Here is a 24,658-nt window from a genome sequence, read left to right as displayed (position 1 = left end):
ATGTCTATTTATTTTCTCTGCCTATTTTGATCAGATTGTTTTTTGCTATTGAATTGTAAGAGTTCTTTATATATTTTGGATATTATCCCCTTATCTGATATATGGTTTGCAAATACTTTCTCCCATCTGTAGGTTGCCTTTTTATTTTGTTGATTCTTTTGATGTGCAGAGCTTTTAGGTTGATGTAATCCTATTTGTTGACTTTTGCTTTTGTTGTTTGTGCTTTTGGTGTTATATCCAAAAAAATCATTGCCAATGTTGAGGAGCGTCTTTCCTCTATTTTCTTCTAGGAGTTTTATGGTATCAGGTCTTATATTTAATTATTTGATACATTTTGACTTCATTTTTGTGAGTGGTATAAGACAGAGGTCCAATTTTATTTTTTTTTGTAAATGTTTAGTTTTTCCAACACCATTTGTTAAAGAGAATATTCTTTCCTCACTGGGTATTCTTGGCTCCTTTATTGAAGAGTAGTTGACTATATAAGAGTTTCATTCTGGACTATATAAGAGTTGACTGTATAAGAGTTTCATTCTGGACTCTCTATTCTGTTCCAATGGTCTATGTGTCTATTTTTATGCCAGTACCATAGAGTTTTAAATACTGTAGCTTTATAGTATAGTTTGAAATCAGGAAGTGTGATGCCTCTGGCTTTGTTCTTCTTTCTCAGAATTGCTTTGGCTATTCAGGGTCCTTTTGGTTCTATACAAATTTTAGGATTGTTTTTTCTATTTCTGTGAAGAATACCATTGGAATTTTGTTAGGAATTGCCTTGGGTCGTATGGACATTTTAACAATAGTAATTCTTCCAATATATGAACATGGGACATCTTTCCATTTGTTTGTGTCTTCTTTGATTTTTTTTCAACAAAGTTTTGTAGTTTTCAGTGTACAGCTCTGTCACTTCCATGGTTAAACTTATCCCTAGGTATTTTATTGTTTTTGATGCTATTGTGACTAGATAGTTTACTTTTGTTTCAGATGTTTTATTATTATTGTATAGAAATGCAGCTGACTTCTGTATGTCGACTTTATATCTTGCAACCTAATTGTATTTATTGATTAGTTTCACAGGTTTGTGGTTGAGTCTTTGGGATTTTCTATATATAAAATTATGTCATCTGCACATAACAACAATTTTCCTTCTTCCTTTCAAACTTGGTTGCCTTTTATTTCCTTGTCTTGCCTAATAGCTCTGGGTAGAACTGTCAGTGCTGTGTTAAATAAGAGTGATGACAGCTGGCATCCTTATTTTGTTTTTTATTTTAGAGGAAACACTTTCATTTTTCACCATTGAGTATAATGTTAGCTGTGGGTTTGTTCTATGTGGTAAGAGTTATCATGTGATGTAATTCTGACCAGTGAGATGAAAAAGGAACTTGTTATGTTAACAAGATTTTAGAAAAACTCTTAAAAGGGAGCAGTGTCATTTGGCCTCTCCCCCCCACCCCCCTGCCCTCATTTTTATTCTTTCTTCATAAACCGTAGACTTTATGTCTGGAGCTACGGGAACCATCTTGTGACAGATAGGTAAAGACAAAGAAATACAGATGTATTTGTTGGAAATTATATCTTGAAGCCTTATAGCCAGTCCTGGATCTGTTCTGGACTTCTAGTAATGTGAAAGACTAATGGGCACCACTTTAGGTCACTGTAATTTGGGTACCATCTTACATAGTGTCAAGCCAAGTCCCTAAGAGATACACTGCCTATCAGATCACATTTCCAGCTCTAGATCACTTGTAAACTGATTAATTTAAGCCATGAGAAATTCTAGTTTCTTGACTGGTTGGTTTAGGTTTGAACATGTGATGGCAGCTGATGAAATTTGACTTATGAGATGTGAGACACAGAATATGTTTTCTCCCAGAGAGAAAAACTTCACACTCTTAAAAGAAAACTTATCAGAAGGGATGGTATCTTCTGTTGTTGGACTTGGGGTCTAGGTCATAATGTGATATGCGGAACCCCTGTAGCCATCTTGCAACTGTGAGTAGCTGATGTGGGGATAAAGCTGCTACAATGAGGATGAGATAGTGGATATGTGGAAAGAACCATGTCCTTGACGGCATCATCAAACTGCTAAATAAACCAACCCTGGAATTTCCCATTTTTGGGCTTCTGGCTTTGTGAAGTAATCATCTTGTTGTTGTTTAGAACAGGAGTTGGCAAACTTTTCCTGTAAAGGGCCACGTAGAAAATACTTGAGGCTTTCTGGGCCATCTCTGCAACTGTAGTGTGAAAGTAGCTGTAGACAATACGTAAACAAATGTGCATGTCTGTGTTCCAATAAAACTTTATTTATAAAAACAGGCAGCTGGCAGTATTTACCATTATAGGTAGTTTGCTGAACATACCAAGCGGGGCAGTCTCTTTTGGGAAGTGCTCATCCAGGGTCCCAGAGTTGTGGCTGGGGTGGGAAGTGCAAAGAATAAACACAGAGCAGCAGATGTAGTACACAAAGAAGGAAGGTTCTGTGGAAATTAATATAAAATTAGCAAATTAATATTAAATTATAGCAAATTAATATTAAAATATTTTGTAAACATTTATTGACACGAAAAGATATCTCTTTTATACATAAAGTGAAAGATTTAGGTTTAAGGTAGCATGACCACAGTTGTGTTTGTTCGCTGAACCCTGGGTTAGACAGCTGAGTTGAGGTTTTCTGCTTCTTAACTGATCTGCATTTTACTTAATACAGAGTTGGAGGTTGGAATGCATAAAATCTATTGAAAGCTTCTTCCAATTCAGAGATTGGAAGATTTGAGAATGACATAAGAAAAGACCAGCAAGAGAGAAAGAAGTTAAAGTAAGAGTGATAAAAGATACCTGTAGAAGAGCTAGAGATAAAGCAGCTTGAAGAGTTATACCTGCCTCAGCTGAACAGAGAAAAAGGGCTTATTATCCCACTCTCCAAACATAAATCTTGTTACAAAGATGTAAATATAGACTTTCTTTTTTTAAAAGAGGGATTGTACTAGACATGCTGATTTGTACTTTGCCTTTTCCACCTTAACCATGGATTCCAAACAACTTATAAGATTTATACGACCATCGTTTTTAAGGTTGCTTAGTATCCCATTGTATAAAACTAGCAATTGATTTAACTGATCCCTTATTATACTTTTATTTTGGTCATTTCTTTCTCTCCCCCATTCTTTGCTATTATATAATAATTTTGAAATATTCTATTTGCTGTTAGAAAGTTCTGTCCCATTCCCTCCCTAAATCTTTTTTGTTAGAGATGAGGCCTTTTCTTCTTCCCCAATAATGCCAGCAGCTGGTAAAGGGCAATTTAAACATGTTTCAGTTTCGCAATCAGAGACACATCTTCTATTCCATGTTGAGCGAAATCTTAATGAGGCCATTTGTCCAGATGTGAAACTCCTGAGTCTCCAGGGATTTTAGCAATGGTTTCTGCTATTCTGTTTAGTCTTCTGGCTGTGGTTCTCCATATTATACACAATCCTTAAGTTGTAGGGTAGAGCTGGCTGTTATCAGAAGTGGTAATGGTAATGGGCTCCAGATCTACCTCTGGGCTTTCCCCTGTGCCCCTCCCCACTCCCCACCTTTGCTTCTGAAGATTGAATCATTCTCACAGGCAAATTCAGCTTATATTGTTTTAGTCTGTAATCAATTTGTGCCTGTCAATTAGTGCATGCTCATGTTCATTGGACCAGATGGAACAGAAAAACTGGGTCCTTTATAATTGGAGGTTACATACTTTAATTTTTATATGGTATTAGGAAGGAATACTGGTATAAATAATACAAATATCATTCATATTTAACTTTAGAATGGAACCTGAGATCCAGAGAAGGAAAGATACTTGCTGAATGTTGCACAGCTAGATAGAGGCAGGTCAGAAGGAGAATCCAAGTGTTCCTGGGGATTCTCCACTATACCCCAATGGGTCAGAGCATTCCAATGAGGATGGGATAGTGGATATTTGGAAAGAACCATATCCTTCACAACATCATCAAACACAGCAAGAGGTAGTCTCTTTTGGGTCTCGGAATTGTGGATGGGGTGGGAAGTGGAAGGAATAAGCACTGAGCAGCAGATGTAGTACACAAAGAAGGAAGGTTCTATGAAAATGTATAGCCTTTCAGTGAGAAGGAAGGTTATAATTAAAGAAAAAGGCACGTATAGATAAAGTTACAGATCATATTTTGAAAGCATATCTGTATGTCACTAAGACATAAGGAACATTTTAGAATATTATTTTGAATGAAGAATATTCCTTTCACTGAAAGCACCATTCTCATGGAAACTGCGTATTATGCTTTCTTTGTAATCTTCATTATCCCTCATAGCTCTTGAGGACAGGAATCTATTACCTGGTGGTCAGTGGCCTATTAATTTTTTATTTTTTGATTTCGCTTCGAATGAATGAATAAGAAACTTTTAATTACTTTATCTGAGTGTCACCAAGGCTGAAATTAATCAATGGAAGGGCAACAAATGAGATAATATATGTAATTCTTAAATCTTGGATGGAGCAAAGGGGAAAGCAAGAGGCAAAATAAGCAACGTGACCTTTTCCCCCTATATCATATTTGAAGAGAAAATAATCACCGATCTGGTTGAGGATCATTAAAATGAGGTTATATTTCAGATGCTTTGGGATTTACACTGAGAATACAGAGTTGGAAATATGGTTGTGGGCATGGTGCTTTCCAGGAGGGCTAGTGACTCTAGGTGATGAGAAGCTGAAGGGTGGAAACTTCAAGAGGAATGGCAAAATGAAGATATTGAGACAATGATTTGAAGGGAACTTTAAAAAATCCTTTGTCCTGGGCCATGTGTGAGAGAAAGGTCCTCGTAGAATTCAGGGAAGTCATTGCTTCAATGCTGGTTAGGTACAAAGGTGGCGTAGGGAAATCAGAGATAAAAGGCTTCCTCTATAATATTTCTGCGTGTGTGTGTGTGTGTGTGTGTGTGTGTGTGTGTGTGTGTGTGTCTGTCTGTGTCTGTGTGTCCGTGTATCCGTCCCCTCTTCTTTATGCATCATCCATTGATGGACACCCAGGTAACCTCCATATCCTGACTATTGTCAATAATGTTGCAATGAACATATGAATTCACATGTCCTTTAGAAGGAGCGTTTTGGGTTTCTTCGGTTAAATATCCAGAAGTGGGATAACTGGGTCCTTCTTTGTTTCTTGTTAATAGCCTTTGTTTTAAAATCTATTTTGTCTGGTGTAAATATTGCTATCTCCAAGCTTCTTTTTTTGTTTGTTTCCAGTTTCACAAAACATTTTTTTCCATCCCTTTACTTTCAGTCTGTGTGTGTCTTTTGATCTTCATGAAGTGAGGCTCTCGGCAGCATTCGTAAGGGTTTTGATTTTTATCTATTCAGCCACTCTCTGTCTTTGGATTAGAGCATTTAATTTATTTACATTTAAAGTAATTGTTGATATGTAGTTATTACCATTTTATTATTTGCATTTTTGATTTTTTTTTTTTTCGTCTTAAAGAATTCTCTTTAACATTTCTTGTAATACTGGTTTGGTGACAATGAACTTCTTCAACTTTTTCTTGTCTGAGAAGCTCTTTATCCTTTGATTCTAAATGATAATCTTGCTGGCTATACTAATTTTGGTGTTAGGTCCTTGCTTTTCATCACTTTGAATGTTGTGTGCCATACCTTTCTGGCCTGCAAAGTTTCTGTTGAGAAATCAGCTGACAGTCTTAGGAAAGCTCCCTTGTAGGTAACTAACTGCTTTTCTCTTGCTTCTTTTAAGATTCTCTCTGTCTTTAACCTTTGGCATTTTAATTATGATATGTCCTGGTATGGGCCTCTTTGGGTTCATCTTGTTTTGTACTATCTGCACTTCCTGGGCTTGTATGTCTATTTCCTTTGCCAGGTTAGGCAAGCTTTCTGCCATTATTTCTTGAAATAGATTTTCAATTCCTTGCCGTCTCTATTCTCCTTCTGGTATCGATATGATGAGAAAATTGGTACACTTGATATCCCAGAGGCCCCTTAAACTATCCTTTCTTTTGGATTCTTTTTTCTTGTTGCTGTTCTGATTGGGTGTTTTCTGCTTCCTTATCTTCTAAACCATTAATTTAGTCCTCTGCTTCACCTACTCTGCTGTTGATTCCTCCTAAGGCATTCTTTATTTCAGTTATTATATTAGTCATTTTTGACTGGTTCTTTTTTATGTTTCCTATGTCTGTTGAAATTCTCATTGAGTTCATCTACTCTATCCCTAAGTTCATTGAGCATCCTTATAACCAGTGTTTTGGACTCTGCATGTGGTAGATTGCTTGTCTCCATTTTATTTAGTTATTTTTCTGGAGCTTTGTCTTGTTCTTTCATTTGGGACATGTTTCTTTGTCTCCCCATTTTGGCCGCCTCCCTGTGTTTGTTTCCATGTATTAGGTAGGGCTGCTGTATCTTTCTGCTTTAGTAGTGCGGTCTTATGTAGTAGTGTCCTGTGGGGCCCAATGGCACAGTCTCCTGGGTCACCTGAGCCAGGTGCTCCAAGTGTGTCCCTTGTATGGGTTGTATGTGCCCCCCTATTGTAGTTGACCCCTTGGTTGCTGTTTGCACATCAGTAGGAGGAATTGACTCTTGGACTGATTATTTGTGAGGAATGGCCATGACTACAATGGAGGAGACATTGTGCAGGGGCTGACTCTGTGCAGCAGGATTCACTTTAGCAGGGCCCTGGTGCCTGCCTAATCAACCCTTTGGGTGTGTTGTACTCGGATGTGACCTCAGGTGGTGTTCCAGCTCACACCAAAGCCAGCTGCCAGGTGTGCAGGCTGGGGCCTCTTGGGAGGGGAAATCCCTATGCAGGCCAAGTTCGGTCACAGCCTGTGCCCTTCCCAGGGCTATCTGCCACGAGACACCAAGCAGTCCACAGATAGCTGCCACCCACACTGGGCCTGGAGGTGCCTCGAGAGGCCAAGCTGCAAACCAGGGTTGGCTGCTGCTAGTTCTGGGCTTGAGGCTGCTCAGCAAGAGATACTGGGCATGCTAAGGCCAGATGCTGCTTATTTAGGTTTTGTGAACCTTTGAGAGGTTTTAGGAAAGTCTATAGCATGAGCCAAGATAGGCTATTTGTATGGAAAATCCACTGGAAGTGACTTGAGTGGGCCTACAAAATCGGAGGGGTGGGGTCTCAGAATCACCAGGGTGGAGTAATCAGTGTTAGCCAGGTTGATGGAGACTCGGTTATGGTGGCTGTCTGTATCTGTATGCTGGAAGTAGGAGAGGGCTTAACAAAGGAATAATGCCCTCTGCTAGCACTTCTGTCTGTGCAAAGGCTGCCCCTCTAGCTCTCACCCTGAAGCCAGACAACTTCGTTCCTCCCTGTATGTTCCTGGTGTCTTTCGAGCAGGTGCCACAGTGCTAGAGCTCAGACTGTGTGAGTCTAATAGCGAGTAAGCCCGTGTGTGGGCCCCTTAAGAGGAATGTCAGCTACTCCAGCCACCCTCCGTCTCACTCAGCTCAAACTTCACTGATTTTCATAGCCAGACGTTGTGGGGACTTCTCCATCCAGCACTGGAACCCTGGGCTTGGGAGCCCAGTGTGGGCAGGGACCCCTTGCTTCTCCAGGGGACCTCTGTAGCTGAGATATTCCTGCCCCTCATTCTCAACTGCCACATGCGGGTATGAGACCAGCTTGTTCTGCATCTCTGCTCCTCCTACCAGTCTTGAGGTTGCCTCTTCTGTGTGTTCCCGGTTGTAGGACTTCTGCTTCACTAGACTTCAGGTGACTCGCAATGATGACTGTTCTGTGATTTCCTTGTAATTCTGATGTGGTTGTGAGAGGAGGTGAGCACAGCGTTTACCTACTCTGCCATCTTGACCAGAAACCAAACCCTCTTTATTTTCAACAAAGCATATATTATTATCTGGCATTTTCTTTTTTTAAAAAAATTTGCTTTTGATCTCTGTCCTTCTGTTGGAATGTAAAACCCATGAGAAAAGAGATATGGTTTGCCTTATTTAATGTGTAGAATTGTCTTCAACACATGGCAGGTATGCAATATTATCTGCAGAATGAACGAACAAATCTACCTCAAGATCTCCATATCCTTATTCTGGGAACACTTTCATGTCCCTTTAGGCTGAACTAGGTATCATTGTTTTACTTCCAGTGCAGCCACTATCTTTGAACGTAGTATGCAGCTAAGTTGTAAACAATGACAGGCACAATGTCTTTTCCAATTTGCATTTTCTGCATTTTGTTATGTGGGCCAAAGGCTATTTACTGTGTGAGTGAATGAATGAATGAATGAATGAGCCGAGGTTGTCCTGCAGACACATTAGATCCTTAGGCATAGCCTCCGAGAGAGAAAAGCTGATCTTGGTGGGCAGGAAAGGAAACGGGAATTGACATTCAAAGAGACATATAAAGTTTGTCTGAGGCTTGTCTTGAGTCACATTAAAATTACAGAAACAAAAATAAGACTGAAAGGGCTATGAGAAAGTAAATGTGGTAACTTCTAGGATTGGAAATCTGGAATGTTGATTTTAGAAGACTCTCAGCTTAGACTTACCCCAGTCTCCAACTTCTATTAAATATGGAAGCCATTATTCCTATTCAGTTTCCTTGGGGATCTGATTAAATATCAAATTTTTGGTTAAGGGAGAAAAAGAATATGGAACATCAAGAGATCTCAAAAGGGCATATTTGGAATAGGAGAAGGGAAGAAAATTTTAAAATATTCCATTTAGTGAAATAGCCCTCTCTTCTACTCTTATACTCTAGTGTATTTCTGGAGCTTTAGGATTTAGCTACTACTGAGCATATTAATACCTAGGGAAGCTGGAGGTTCACTTTTTCTATGATAATAACTTGAATTTCACTAGTTTCCACCAAATGAAATTCTTGTTGTTGAATTTGTGTGAAGAAGGAAAGGATTTGGGGGTCTTATTGACATGGTAGAGAGCAAGATGTCCCACAGGCTGTGCCCTCTCCCAGATAACTGGTGTTCTTCTCCAAGACGTAAGACCAGATAATTCCACTGCAGCAGGTGTTTATTAAAATATGGAGTTATATAGTACACTGTTTATTAAAATCTTCTTTATGGGACAATTATTCCATTAGATGCTCCATGAACAAAGGATTCTGTAGAATTAGTTTGGGGAAATCCACTTAATCTTAGAGTCTCCTTGGAGATGTACGCTTTACATTAACATGGAAAAGACTCTGAGAAGATCTGTAGTAGAGAAAACTTAATAACCATCTTGAACTAATTTGACTATGCAACCCATGTGTGTGTGTGTGTGTGTGCGCGCGCGCGTGCGCGCGCGTGCATGTGTGCTTTTGTGAGTGCTACTAATACTCTTTGGGAAGTATGTGGTAGAAGAAATATTATGGACATTGGAGTCAGACATACTTGGGTTCAAATTTAATTCTTGCTACCCACTGCTTTGTGACCTAGAGCAACTGCTTTAACTTCCCTGAGTTCTGTTTTTCTCTTTGTAAATTGGATATAATACTTTGTCCAATAAGACTATTGTGAATATTAAATAAGATAATGCATAGTCCAGTGTCGCATTCAAAGCATGGAATACAAGTATTTAATAATACTGGTAACCAAGCAGGTAAAAAATTATTATACAAAAAAACACCATAGTAGGCATGTGTGAGATACAAAACTGAATAAAGTAGTGTGCCTTATATCAAAGAGTCTCAGTATATATTCAATATTTACCAAATACTATGGACATCTGGGTCAATACCATGCCAGGCACCTGGTATAATACTAAATGAGCCAGAGATGACTCTCATCTTCATGGAGCTTACTGGCTGGCCCTAGGTGGAATTTGTGTTCTCAGAGCCTAATTCATGCTAGAATTTGTCCCCCAATCTCATGCCTACTTGGTTTCATCTTGACATTAAGAAATAACTTCTTTTCTCCAATATTATCTCTTTAAATATAGGTTTTGGAGGGGGATATTTTGCTGTTGGAGTGGCTCTCTAAGTACTCCTTGTAAATTGAATCCATAAAAACTGAGGATTGTTTCAGGGGTGACAGTAAAGTGTTTAGGAACATTGTGGGGAGAGGAATTGAATGGCAGTGGGGAAAGTACTTAGAGAGCATCATATAAACTATAAACTAGACATTAAACTTTGGTTTCCCCTTTCCGTCAGGTAAAAAGAGAATCACCCTTCCTAAGTTTTGGGGAGAGCAGTTATAATGGTAGTTTTTAAGGGTAATTTATAGGAATACTTAGTTACTGCAGGAAAAATAGTTTGCAGCTATTAGGGTTACAGGATTATGCAAATAATAGTTAACTGTTCTTCTTTGTACATTTGCCCTAGATTTGTTCGGGGGCTAGCATTTGCACTTATGTGGAAAATAATGGCAAATGCTCAACATCATTGATAAAATATTTGAGATTTTCAAGTTTTTCAAATGGTTTGAAAGAGGCAAAACGAATTTTTATCCTTATAAAACCTTTTCAGTTCCCTCATGTATATGTGTAAAAAACAGGGATGTTTTATGAATTATTTGGAATAGAGAGCCCCAGGCATGCCGCGGTCAGTAACTTCTACCTGCAGCACAATCTTTGAAGGCAAAAAGATTTCACTCAGAAGACTTATAGGGCATTGAAGGTAAAAGAAAGGAAATGTCAGCTATGTGACTGCTGAGAGACAACTTTCTATCCGAGGAAGTGACCTTGAAATACTGTTCAAAGTACCTTTGAGGGATGAGTGGCTCATTTTGGTTGGAGAACATGTGGGCTTGGAAATGAACTGCCCTCTTGGGTTGAGCCTGCCTTTTATTAAGGGGGCACCAATGTGTTCTAATGGTATTGCCCACACTACAGTTAGTTGATAAAGACAAACAGCTGTTGCTTAACTGTTTGTAGTCTTTTTGTTTTGCAAAACGATGTATCTTTTCGTGGCTTGGGGAAAGGATGTGGTTGAAAAAACTAAGTGAAGTGGGAGTGAGGCGAGATATCAGATCATCTGTATTTAAAAGTGGCCATTTATTAGGGCCTCACTCTGAGCCTGAGATAGTGCTAAATGCTTTATATTAATTTTCTCATTTAATCTACATAACAGTTCTATGACAGATATATGATTATCTCCAATTTTTGGATTATCTCCAATTTATTAAGGTTTAAAGGGGTAAAAATGAATTGTCCAATGTCATGAAGCTGCTAAGAAATGGAACTGGAGTTTGAATCTGGGTCTGTTTGTATTGAAACTCTGTTTTCCTTTTAATATATATCATAATCCCTGTTAACAGTTACTACCACCATGAACTACCACTACCACCCAAAACAATAGCTAACATTGATTAAGCGTTTACTCTGTGTAAGATGCTGGGCTGCATTATCTTATGTAATACTCACAACTGGACTTTGAGATATTATTCGGGTACGGTCTCTTTTTAGAGATACAAAAACTGAGGTTCAGAGAGGATAAGTACTATAACTCAAGTCACACATCTGGCAAGTGAACCCTGGCGGTTTGACTCTTGGCTCTGTCCTCACCCACCATATTACCTCTTGGGTGAGAAGTCAGTATGCTCATGGACTCTGTAGACGTGGCCTGAAGAGGAGAAGTGGGGTCATGTATTAGTTTCCTATGGATACTATAATGAAATACTACAAACTGTGTAGCAGGCCATGGTACCGGTTCATGGCTTGTTAGAAACCGGGCTGCACAGCAGGAAGTGAGCAGCCGGCATGCGAGCAAAGCTTCATCTGTATTTGCAGCCAGCCGCTCCCCAGAGCTAGCATCACTGCCTCAGTTCTACCTCAGATCATCAGGCATTAGGTTCTCATAGGAGCACCGGTCCCTGGTGCCAAAAAGGTTGGGGACTACTAGTTTAAACAACAAATTTATTGTCTCAGTTCTAGAGCCTCGAAGTCCAAGATCAAGTCATTGGCAGAGTTGGTTCCTTCTGAGGGCTGCGAGGGAAAAGAGGGATCTGTCCCAGACCTTTTTTCTTGGCTTGTAGATAGCTGTCTGCATGTTCACATGGTGTTCTTCCTGTATGCATGTTTGTCTCTAAATTCCCCTTCTTCATAAGGACCCCATTCATATTGGAGTAGGGCGCATTCTGATGATCACAGTTTTACTTGATTACCTCTGTAAAAGCCCACTCTTCAAATAAGGTCTTATTCTGAGGTACTGGGGGTTAGAACTTTAACATATAAATTTTGGGGGAACACAGTTCAACTCACAATAGGGAAGGTCTAGCATTGTAAGAAAGTTCTAAAATTTCTTAAAAGTCTAAGTGATTTGAGAAGAGAAAAGAGCTAATGATGGGCAGAGTAAGGCAGTCAAAATTTCTGTCTAGAAGAAAGCCCATCTGGCTGGAATATCTCTCCCGAATAGGAACCCAAGGGAGCATGGCAGGAGAGGGTGGTTCTCAATATATAACATGTGTGTCATCCCCTGAGTGTATCCCAGGAGGTGATAGGCTAAAGCGAGGTACACCGTCGGAATCCTGTGCGAATACTCCCGTCCACAGAGTATGGCTTTTCTGTGAAAAGTCAACAATAAGTCTGAAATTTAGTAATGTATTGTTATAAAGGATGTATGAGAAATGCGTGCTCTATAATTATATGGAGAAAGCAATAAATAAAGTATGAAAGAGGCCATCACTAAGAGATGGATTGAGGTTAAAATTACTCCTGGGTAGTCTAATGTTGAATTACTGCAGATATCACTCACATATTCATTCATTCATTCATTCATTCATTCATCCATCAAACATTCAAAAAGTATATATTATGGGTCCTGTCATCAGCTGGGAGAAGAGAGAGATCAATGTTATTGTTTTGGTCTTCAAGGCAACAAGCATCTGTTGTTATGACAGCCTCAAGGGAGGAAATTCACTATTGCGAGATGGTAATACCCTCCAATCTCCATGAGTTTTCCCTGGATATGCAGGAAAATCTGTATTGGGGGGTTTGAATAAATAAAATAATTTCCAGGGGTGGCTCCATTGTGTAGTGGTTAGCACATCTGCTTTACATGCAGAAGGTCCTGGGTTCATGCCCCAGATGGAACCATGGACCATACCCCGGGTGCGCCAGGCCCTGGGTGCACCAGGTCCCCAGGTGTGAGATTCCCCACCTTCAGAGATCCGGTTCTTAAGGAGAAAGAGCCACATCCATAGTTCAGGGGTGGAAGTGGGGGAGGAGGGATTAAAGAGGAGAAAAAATAAAACAAAATAAAATAATTTCCAGGACTCAATTTACATTAATCACCCTGTGCCCATGGAGGCAAAACTTGAGGAAAAATTTAAGACCTAGCATAAGACTCATTTTGAACTGAGAGAATGTTGGTTCTGTTCTCTCCTGGGCGTGGTGCTCTCAGAGAGATAGAAGCTGTGTCTGTTGTCATCTCCTCTTTGGCTCTGTTCCTGCTCCTGTCCCACCACCCCCAACCTGTCTCAGGATCAAGGAGGACACCTCAGAATTTGACACAAGTGTTCCACAATCTTTCTTCCCAGATGCAGCTCTTAAGGCTTCCAAAATAATCCTTAAGGGAATTAGCTATGGATCAGTTTAGCTATCACTAGAGGATTCAGAATGGACCCTGACTGCCAGGAACTATTCTCTGGATGTGATGCCAAGAGACAAATAAGCTAATGGATGGCAGAAGGTTCTAGAGGCTGTTCGATGACATGGAAAGACTTAACATATTGTAAGAAACAGGAGAGGGCACTGAAGAAAGCTAGGGTCATAGAGAGCCAATATTCTGTTGGTGAGAGGGAGCCCTTCTCTCCAACATTGGAGGGTGTTGGGCTCTTAGGCTCACTAGGGGTTAGGACTGGGGACCTATAAACTCCGAATACACACAGTTTCTCTTCAGTGTGTGGATTCAACCTTCCGAAAGAGAGAGGTTATTCTGTAGTTCTGTAGAAGTCTTCTCCATGCCTCTGTCCTTAGCCACATTCCCTGCCACTCCCCACCACCTCGCTTTCATTTATGTTTAAATTGCTGCCAGCTAGTGGAGCCAAAGATCCACATACAAGTCCTTGAAGAAAAGTGACATTTTTAAAAAATTTCCGGAGCCAGGCCAGATAATAGGAATTAACAAAGGGTCGAAGAGGATTTTTTCAGGTGAACATGCAGATTTTGGTTAACTTTGTATCTGTTTAATACAAAGAATATGGTATACCTGAAATGCTGTTGTTTATTTTTATTTAATAAACTAACCTATTTTGGTCTTTTAAAAATAAACTTCAAAGGCAAAGCTGGGTTTCATTCCTAATTTCTTTTGAAGGCAGTTGAAAGTTATAGAGGTAGCATTTAATCTCTCTCCATAGGGGTTTGTTTGAATGACAACCATTCGCAAGCAGTGTGTGGTGTGGGCTTCTAGGAAAGAGTGGCAGTTTTGTCTTCTCTTTGTTCACTTAAGAGAAGTGACTGACACTTTGCTATGGAGGAGAAATCATTCACAGACATTGGTTGGTAGGGAAGAATTCACACCTGTAATTTCTTGCTGTTCTCAAAACCCCGATTCAGCGGGAAAGCTGAGGGTCTCTCTATTCTGCCCCTTCTATGATTGAGTCTGGATGGCATTACACTCAGTGGGGGAGCTAGACTCTTCCTCCGGCATTTGTCCCGGATATGGCCGAGCTTTGGGTCAGGGAGGATGGTTTGCTGAGCTGAGGAGCTGCCTTGCTGGGACACAGCTGGAACCCAAACACTTCTGAGCCTCCCACTTGAGCTGATTGATTGCCTGCTCAACTACTGGTTAAGTGGTCTGGCTTTTTTGTGCTGCTGTGCACTTTGAGGTATAACTGTTCCCCATCTTGATATTGCCGTATGCAATATTGAGTCTTAATGGACTTGAATCCATCCCAGTTTCTTGGAAAGCAGTTTTTGACATATTCTGGGGTTGGTGCCTGTTATACATGCCCCCAGATAGTCCTGTATTTCCTCTATCACTGTATTTATGATACTTAATGTGTGTTTTCTAAGTTAAAATTTTATTCCGTAAAAAATGAACTCATTCACTTATTGATTTATTAAACAAGTCCTTATTTGTGACTGCCATGTGCCAGGCACTGTGCGAGAGACTGAAGATTCAGTGGTGGACAAAATATTTAAACAGAATGGAGGTGTGTGGGGTAGAGGTAAAAGTTCTTTTGAAATCTTTCACATCTCCCTCCATCTCATTCATCTGAAGGAACCTACTTTTAATCATTTAGAGCAGAGGTCAGCAAACTGCAACCTAAGGACCAAATCTGTCCTGCCACCTGCTTTTGTAAATAAAGTTTTATTGAAACACAGCCATGCCATTTGTTTAAGTATGAAAGCTCTAGGGTTGCCTTCACACTATAATCACAGAGTTGAGTAGTTGCGATAGCAACTGCTTGGCCCACAAAGCTGAAGATATTTACTATCTTGTCCTTTACAAAAAAATGCTCATCACTGATTTAGAGGATATCTTACCAGAACTTTTTAGGTTCTTTTATGTGCTCATATATGTTGATGTTTTGGTTTGTATATTTTTTTTTTCCGAAATGAAACCATTACATGTATTATTCTTCAATCTACCTTTTTTTTTTTCTCTAAATGCTTGTATTATGGTCTGTCTCCCAAACAGAGAACAGTGAACCTGTACATTGTTTCCAGTTCAGCCCCTGACATGTTCTCTGGTACATAGTGGGTGCACCATATATGTTTATTGAATGACTGAATGAAAAGTATGTTATTTGCAATAAAGTGCCAAAGTTGTAAATGACTTACTTAAAAAGAATTACGAGTGTACTCAAAGTTATCTACAATATCCTTCTTCCTTTACGTTGCATTGTAGTTTATAGGTGAAAGAAAAAAGGAACCATATCCACTTGTTCATGGAGAATTGTGCAAGGACATAGTCTTATAGATTTGAGCCACCGGTGAAAGAGATTGAATGGAAGACAGGTTGACAATTGGTCCTTGTAGGGAACACAGGGCTTTTCCTACAGTAAGATAAGCTCTTTACTAAAGCCTGAGTGAACACAGGCAGCCTTCTTCATATGGTAATTTTGTATTTCATGGTTTGAGTACGAGAACATGGATTGAGTACTTGGATTGTATTGGTCCAGTGCCCATGGGTCTTGGAGCATGTAGATACACTGCTCATAAGGTATCTTATTAGTATTTTGTAGCTTGAACTTTCGATGATGGATATTCTCCACTAGACAGTACGAATCATCTATTTAGCTATTCATGGGGATCTTTATTTTCATTAAAGGTGAAGCGGATCTGTTTTCTTATCAAGTATATAATTTTCCATAATTTTGGTACATCCTCGTTCTTGAATATGAAGGTTGCAGTTTTAGTGACTATATTTTATTTAGATGGCATTCTTTTCTTTTCCTTTTTGTGCCCTTTCCCCTCATGCCTCAAACCTTCCTCATCTAACCTTGGTAAAACACGAGGTGCGAGTGGAGCAGGTGTTTTGCCAGGTGAGGTGAGGTGAGGCGTGTGGACACACGGGGGCCTAGCTGCTGAGACCTTTCCCGATTTTTGCGTGGGAAGAAAATATGTGCATTTTCCACCATCTGGTCAATGCTTGCTATTGATCTTCCTTTCTCTCAGGCATTTGTTTGGTTTGGGGGTACAAAGTGGATCTCAGGAGGGCAAGCGTGATTCCAGGAAGATTCTTCTTTAGCAACTGAGACCTGGAATAGCATTGCGGATGCCTAGTGAAGCCGCCTCTTCATCTCCCTAACTCCTCACTGGTGAGCACTCTTGGGTGGTGGCCACATGCAGAGTGAATGCATGTGGGTGCAAGGGATAGAGACCCTTCCACATCCTCTCAAGAAAAGCTGTTTATTACGAGGAAACTGCTAAACTAGAACCAAAACTGGGAGGGTGGGAGACGCTAAGGCAACTCTTGAGATCGGCTACTTTTTATTCTGTTTCTTTTTCTCTTTCTCTATCTACCCCCATCCCATGTCTGCCTCTTTCTGTTTGTGTAGATCTTTTCATACAATTATCTTCTTTTGCTTTTCCTTATCTTCATCTTGCCATGCTCATCATGCTTTTTCTACCAGCCTCTCTCAATTTCTGCTTTATAATTCTCGTTTCTATCCCACGCACTGACAAATATGACATGTTCTCATCTGTAGCAGTGATTCTTACATACTGAAATCTGTGGGTATCTGTACCAGTAGCTTGAGAAAGCCCCTCAGTTTGTTCTGATGAATCCCCTTTAGGTAGAGCACACCTCCCTGGTTGAGAATTATTTCTTTCAATTTTGGCTATTTTTACCTCCTTCCTTTGAAACTCAGACTTTAACATGTGCATACCAATCATTTGGTGATGTTGTTAAAATGCCGATTCTGATTCATGGCTTCTAGGTTAGCAGAACATTGTGTTTCTGGCAAGTTTCCAGGGGGCGTCCCTGCTGCTGGTTGGTGGACCATGCTTTGAGTAGCAAGGCTTTAGAGCCATGAGGCTCAGACGTTGTTGTGCACCTGAATTGTCTGGAGGGCTTGTCCAGATGCAGATTTCTGGGTGCCAACAGTAGAATTTCTGATCCAGTAGTCTGAAGCAGAGCCTGATAATCTGTATTTCTAACACGTTTCCAAGATATGCAAATGCCACTACTTTGGGGACCACACTTTGAGAACCACTGTTCTAAAGCCATGATACCTTTGGCTTTATATCAGAATCAAAAAGAGAGCTTTGCAAAATATGTATATGCAGTCACCCAGACTGATTTAATTGGTCCATGGTGGAGCCTGGGACCTGTGCGTTTAAAAAGGTCACCGGGTGATTCTAATATGTAGCCTGGCCAGAGAAAGCCTAGAGAATTTAATTGGCCAAGTTGATATTTTTCAGCTAGTCCGTGAATGGTGACTGCCCTAGATCAAATTTTTGTCTGTGATCTAAACTGCTCTAATTAAGGTGGGGGTTCATATGGGTTAAGTGTAGCCTCTTAGGCTGAAAAACTGAAAGAGCTGGTTGCTATTGGAAAAAGCCATAGCAGGAAGATGGCTGATGTTTGTAGCCCATTGAGGATAAAAATGCCAAATTCGGGGGATTGTTATGGAGGGTTCAGTGTAACTGGTATAGGCTTGGTACAGAGTAGACATTAAAGCACTGATAACAGTAGAAGCAGCTCTAATCATAGAAGTTGTAGTGGTTGCTGTTCCTTACTTAAGTCTTGGGGTCTGTGGGAGATACCTTGAAGGGCACCATCAACATTTTTTTGTGGCATTGGTAGCAAAACAATTATTCCCACTGCCTGACACCTCTAGTCTTTACACTCATTAGTTGCCTGACTTGATTCTGTTACTGGTCTGTGAGTCTCTTGGTTCTACGGGCCACATTTCATTCTTCCAAGCATCCTGGCCACCTCGGCACCTGAGTTTGTGTACAGCACATGGTAATAACGTTCCCACTAGATGAAGGAAAAGACACACAGACGTTACCAGGTACAGTAGTGTGGGGTAGTTACTGTTTGTGCAGCCCCAGCGTGGGCTCAGCCCCCACCTCAGAGTTAAGGAGGGGGTCTTTGGGGATTCGCTTGCATCCTGGAGCATTGCTCAACAGTATCTAGATGGTTCCTGTTGGAACTGAGAAGGCCTCCATAAGCAATTTAATATAATCACCTCGTTTTGCAGATTGGGATCCTGAGGCCCAGAGTGAAGGAACAGTTATCTTTAGGATTGAATTATATAATTCATCATGCAATGACTTAATATTAAAGTAGAATCAGCAGTATAGTTACAGGGGACAAAAACTTGCAAATTTTGCTTCCTATTTCATTTATAACCAGGGAGCTCTGCAAGGCAGGATAGTAATGGTTTTCACGTGTGCCAGGCATTGTGCTAAGCACTTTATATGCATTATCTTATTTCATTGTCATAGTAACCTAGACAATGAAATAAGGTAATGCATATAAAGTGCTTTTATTAACACAGTTCATAAATAAATAAAGTGAGGTTAAGAGAAATTATGACATTTCTAAGATCACATTGATAGTGTCAGAGCTCAAATCTGATTGCAGAGTCTGTGTTCTTGACCTATGCTCGGAATGAGACCATTTAGAGCACTTCCTGCAAAAGAGGCTACATGTGTGAAAAGTGGGCAAAATTCAGCTTTTAGTTTCTGGTAGAGCTTGACTTCTTTTCATTGTACATGGGTGGACAAGGATCATAAAGTCCTAACAGTACCAGGACAAGGTGGGATTTGTGACCTCCTAGGTCTAAGAGGGAAAGAAACAAGCTCAGTGCATATGCTTTCTTCACCCCTCACCTCTCTCGTTCGAATGTGCGCGGTCTCAGTGTTGTGTTTGGGAAGACGGAGAAGAAGAAAGAACACTTGGTGAGTTATTGTAATTTTAGAGCTCATAAAATATTTATGAAAGCTTTCCTCAGAGTCAGACTTGAAACATTTCTTGACTCCTGTGGCCTGAACCTCACTACGGGGCCAGTAATATTTCTTGGAAGAAATAACATTTCTTCCAACTCAACTTTCTTTGTCTTAATTTGTCTTAACTGATGTTACCCCAGGATCCTGAGGGGTGCAAGTGAGGAAGGTCTGTCTGGCTGTTATGTGATATAATTTCAATTACTTATCACAATCTCTGCCATTTCCTGTGGTCACTTAATAACAAATGAACTTCGTAGCATCTGTCTTCATAACAGTGCAGATTAATTTGGAATGCCGCTGGTGGGGAAAATTCAGCTAGAAGAAGTCGGTGAGAAAGAACATAATGAGAGGAGAAAGACTAAAAATATTCTAACAAATATAAGTTAACTAGTCTTTCCCCATCTTTGGATAAATTTGGGAGTTCAAATGGATTATGGAAGGACCTAGAACCACAGAACAGATTTGTCCTTATTCCTTTCGATTCAGAAGGAGGAAGAAAATGGAGGCATTCACTCCTCTCTGTGATTATCTGGCTGCCAGGAGAATGTGCAGAAAAGATTTTCAGTCCCAGGAGCCCTGGGAAGCTGCTTTCTATGGCTTTTATAGTCTCAGTGCTTGAGACTTTAATTTATTTGACATTTGGTTGTTGAAGATGATTTATTTTCCCTGGCTTGTTTTTATTGTCTCAGGCACTTGAGAGGGAAATTTAGAGAGCAGAAAATGGGAAAACCGTTCTCTAGGTCCTGGCAACTCAGAGCACGGTCTCTAGGCTAGAGCATCACCTGGGAGTTTGTTAGAAGTGTAGAATCCCATGTCCTCACCCACACCCACTGAATCAGAATCTGCATTTTAACTGTATCCCACGTGATTTGGTGCGCATTACAGTTTGAGGAGCACCGCTCTGGGATGTCTCCTACAGGTCTTCCAGATGCTCAGGGAGGGTTATAGGCCATACGAGACTAAGGTATGTTTGCTCAGGCTCGTGTAATTTCATAGCACCGCACCCGGCACAGTGCCTGGCGTGCCGTCTCTTCATTATGGCTACATCATCAATCAACAGCACTGGTAACCGGGTGTTTCCTGTGAGCCCAAGCCCAGTTTTAAGTGCTTTGCAAATACTATCTCACTGAATCTTCAGAGTAACTCTAAAGAAAAAACTACTGTTATCCCAACTTTACAGATGGAGAGATGGAGACAAGAGAGATTAGGCAAATATATTTTTGCTCAGTGGAATGGAAATTGAAGAGTTTACTTAGAGGAGGCAGCAAGAGGGTAATGGAAAGAGATTGGACTTTGAAGTTGGATAGACACTAGTTTAATTTTGATTTGTTCTGCATGCTAGCAAGATAGTCTTGGGGATATTATTACATACCTCATACGTTGTCATGAGGGTAGATTGCAGTAACATATACAGACTGTATAGAATTCCTGGAACAGAGTATGTTCTCAATAAATGTCTTTTTCTCCCTCTTCTCCTTTGCTATTTCCTTCCTGTTCCTTCCCTTTTCTTCTATTCTCCTTTCCTGTGGTACCCTCCTGCTAGCTGACTCTGGTCCTTCACTGAAGTCCTAAGCACCTCTGCCTAGACATCTCCAGGTGTACAGGACTGAGGTTTTATAATGCATGTATCTTCTTAAAAATACAGGTTAGAAAGGACTATGAAGCCTTAACTCAGTTGTCAGTTATTAATGAGCATCTGCAATTTAAAGACTTAGCTCAGATGATTCCTGGGGTCTAGGTCTATGCCATGAAAGAATTTAGATTGTGATCTGAATTGAAAGCAGGTGCCTTTAGGTGAAATGTGTGGAAATATGTACCTGGAGTCTGGCTGAGTTAGAATCCATCTCCATTAAGGACTATCTATCTCCACGACTTCAGGCCATTCACAAGTGAAACCAAGTAGTGGTTAAATACACAGACTCTGGAGCCAAATTGCCTGCATTTGACTCCTGGCTGTGAGGCTGACTAGCTGTGTGAAACTGCAAACTGTCTAACCTCTCTGGGCCTCAGTATGCTCATCCTAGCATGGGGATAATTAAGCCTACTTTATACGTTCTTAAGAAGATTAAATGAGTTGATGCATGTAAAGCTTCTAGACCAGTTCTGGCCCATATTAAGGGCTTATGTCTGTGGTAGTTTCCATCGTACTTAACTGCTCCAAAACCCCAATTCCTCACCTGTGTGACAGGGATAACCTCGCCAGAGGCTTACCTGTGGTGGCTATAATGGGTCTAGCACAGTGCCTGGAGTGAGCAGATATGCCATTTATCTTTGTTGTCCTGCTGAACTAGTGAGATACAGAGTAGCTATCATTTTGAGGAGTTGGCCATATACTTGTGCTCTGAACGTTATGTGTGTAAGTTGGGAGTGTCAAATTGGAAATTTTCCCTAGATCCAATTTAAGTTACTCTTTGATCTTATTTATAGGAATCTTCAACAGGAGAGGTAGTCTTCATATGAGCTGAAAACTAAATGATGAAATAATAATGATAATGATGACAACAACAACAACAATAATAATAAAGAAACAGGCTGACATGTTTCCAGAGTTCTCCTGGGAAAACTCACACACCACTCTAGGGGTGGCGATAGGGCAGATGTTAACAAAAATGTCATTTAGATAAGGAGATGCATCCATGGCAACTGATGACTGGGAATAGGCTGGGAAGACAACAGGCGGTGGGTCAGGTAACAAAATGACAGAAATGGTATTCTTTAAATGCTCTCCCGCCAATCATCAGCTGAACTTGACATTCCAGTTGCCCTAGGCGAGAGGTGATCACAGTGGATCTGTGCAGCTAATTTCTTCATAGTACTGGGATGTATTATGACAACATCAACTGTAACCTTGCGAGCCTTCCGAGAAGTGGGAAGGCACAGCATGACATTTTTCTTATTTTTTGGATTGGCAAGGTTGTTGTCAGGAAATATTGTGAGGTGTTTCTCTTGCCATTCAGCCCTCCATGGTTTGTTTCTCTCTCTCTCTCCCTCTCTCCCCCTCTCTTCCTCCCTCCCTCCCTCCCTCACTCCTTTTCTCCCCATCCCTCAACTGCTCTCATCCTGAAGTTCTTTCCTTTGGAGTCCTTCTCTTTTTATCTGGTTATCACTGTGAGGAGTTGAGATGAAACATTACATGTCTTAAGATGTTATTTCTTACCTTTAAAAGTATTTGTATTTTACGGTTACTTAAAGACCAAATAATATTTAACTGGCAGAGCACAGGTTGAGGACCTCCTGATGAGTAGCCTAACATCCATACAAGCCTATGGTTTGGTTCAGGAGAGAGAACCATTTACCACAAAGAACATTTTGTTAATCTTCAGAGCCTGCTGCGGCTTCCGGTTTTTATCTTGGCCCTGAGACAAGCAGCCTGTTCCAGGTGAGCTGCTCTCTATCGTTGCTCTCTTGTTCCAAGAGCTCTTGACTTTTAATTTGGTCTCTTCTCTTTGCTCAGCTTAGCCCGACCTTGGCTCACACAGGCTCCTCGTAGCTATACAACTGGGTCTGAAGACCAAAGAGATCACCAAACTCAATTTAAGTAAATGGACCTTAACAAGTGCTTGGACCTACATCTTGTCTCAGAGCATCTAGATATAGCTACAGTCAGTTATTAAAAAAAAAAAATATATATATATATATACACACACACACACACACACACACACACACACACACACACACACACACACACACACACACACACACACACACAAATATATACTTATGTATTTGCCGTTTTTAGTCAGATACAAGTCTGTGCCTTGGGTTTTTCATTGTATGTTTAGATGATCATTTTAGATCCGGAGGTAATCTAGGCCAATGGCTCCCAAACCAAAAGCGGATGGATTCCTAGACCCTACCTCAGCCCCACTGAATCAGACTCTGGTGGGTGGAGCCCAGAAATCCCAAGAATCTGTATTAAAAGGAGCAAGAACAAATCTCTGCATGTGATATTTATGCAGTCAATGGGCCTCTAGTCCAAGGACCAGCACTTGGGAACCAGTCTAACACTTTTTACTTTATGAATGCTGAAACTTAGGCCTAAGAAACTTGGTCAATCACAGAGGAAGACTGTATGCAAATTGCCTCCAAGACTGGCTTTCTGATGGTCTTTAACCTTTTCTTCACATTGACCACTTAGGAAGTGTTGACAAACTGGCTGCGCTTTAAGTGAGAAGGTGCTGACATGTTTCTTTTTAACCAGCTGAGTAGCAGCATTTCCTGCATTGATACTCAAAAGCCTCATCCTGTTCTATCAGTAACGTCTTTTAGTTTCATAATGTTCCGCTGGGCCTACTTTTTATTTAAAGTGCTTTTTATTATGGTTAAAGAATACGCAGTTGTTGCTTAATTTCCAAATCAAGTGTGCATAAGTAATTTATTGATGCGGTGTTGCGCTTAGACAATATTTCGAAATTGCCCTGTGTAACTTTATTAAGAGCAGAACTCGGATTGCTAATTTGTCTGGTTAAAAAGGAGAAAAAAAATATGGATCTATATATTATTAAGCCATTCAGGTGGTAAACAGCATTGTCCCCCAAAAGTCCTAATCACTGTTTTTAGTCATCAGATTTAAATTGTAAATGAAACAGAGTTGGTGTATTAGAAAAGCACATGCCATGTTTTGTTAACATAATCAGAAAAATGGAGTTGCTACAAACCCTTTTCCCATCTGCCAGTCATTGTATTAAATGCTTCTGCAATTTTATTAGAATCCTCTGTCTCTGCAGATGCCAGTCAGCTGTGAAATTGAAATTGCAAACAGAAATATTACATTTTCATTCACAGCAGAAACTGAGAAAGTCCATTTTTTCTGACAGGCAAAGAAATGGCCTGACCTTGTCAACTGGGTCATTCTTTATTTGGGTCTGAGGCAAGGCTGGACTCCTGTCTTGAGAGGGAGGAAGGAAGGTGGCCTTGTATTTCTGTCATCTTTCTCTGGCCATCTGATCAACCAGTGTCCTCCACAGTTCACAAGAGGAGAGCTTTCGAGCTGTTCCGAGAGTAACCCATTTTTCTTTCTCCCTCTTTCTCCGAGTAAATTGAGGTAGTGATGGAAAGGCTTTTAGTGCTGGAAAAGTGCAGAGATTTAAACAAGATGTTAAGTCTAACATTAGAGAATTTTCTAGTAGGTAGGAAGGATTAATGGCAATGACAAATTGTTCTTCTTGGGTTGTTGGAACCTGAGTGAGGCCTGAAGCGGAGGTTAAGAATGATAATTGGATTATCTTTGCTTAAAACACTCTTTACTTCTTCTTTCCCTGGGTAATTCCCGGTCTTTCTTTTGATCTTGCTTAAATGTCACTCTCACTTGGAAGATTTCCTCAATCAACATTATCC

The sequence above is a fragment of the Pteropus vampyrus genome, unplaced genomic scaffold (assembly GCF_000151845.1).
Source record: "Pteropus vampyrus isolate Shadow unplaced genomic scaffold, Pvam_2.0 Scaffold31, whole genome shotgun sequence".
Classification (NCBI taxonomy): Eukaryota; Metazoa; Chordata; class Mammalia; order Chiroptera; family Pteropodidae; genus Pteropus; species Pteropus vampyrus.
Note: the sequence above shows the minus strand (reverse complement) of the source record.